The following is a 717-nucleotide window of genomic DNA, read 5'->3' as shown; positions in this document are numbered from 1 at the left end:
CAAATGATATTAAGAACTGAAATAAAGGATGCCTACACGCATATTCATTTTCTACGGAATCGAATCCTCCGTCTGTCCAATTCGCTCAGTAAATCCTTGCCTCCTCTTCTTTGGCGTAATTTTTGTTTTTTACATTTTGCGCACATCAACAAAGTTTTACTGAAAGAAGAACTTAAACTGGTAGACAAATTTGATTTTCTCTTAACAAAAAAACGTAGTAATGTTATAAAGGAAATGAGACCTATTGAATATTACTGTTCGATTTCTTACTCTGAAGTTCCGAATAGAAGACTGAGATCACATTCTAGTACGCAACATGTTAACAAGACATGTTTTGCAAAAGAACAATTTCCCTCCACGAATAATTCTGATAACTTCCAGATTACTATTGATCCTTCGAGATATGAGAAGTTGAAAAATCCAAACTTATTTAAACCCCAACAGAAGTGGTTTTTGAACTTATCATCGATTGACATACCGACCAATATTCAGGATTTGCTACAATTAGGCAACGGCTTCAGTGTACCTCCAACCGATGAGAAATCTACTCTTATAGAATGTATAAAACATCTAGAAAATAATATGAGGTCTCTTAGTACGAATGAAAAAGAAATAATAAGGAGTCGTTCGATTTCTATCTTACGTAGCATTAAACTGTATTTACCTACTCTATATCATAATAACAAACTTATCCTTCAAAATTATCTTGAAGCTAAA

The sequence above is a fragment of the Odontomachus brunneus genome, unplaced genomic scaffold (assembly GCF_010583005.1).
Source record: "Odontomachus brunneus isolate Ranch 3 - 2012 unplaced genomic scaffold, Obru_v1 Obru_scaffold_070, whole genome shotgun sequence".
Lineage (NCBI taxonomy): Eukaryota > Metazoa > Arthropoda > Insecta > Hymenoptera > Formicidae > Odontomachus > Odontomachus brunneus.
The sequence above is the reverse complement of the archived record's forward strand: the minus strand, read 5'-3'. Positions refer to the sequence as shown.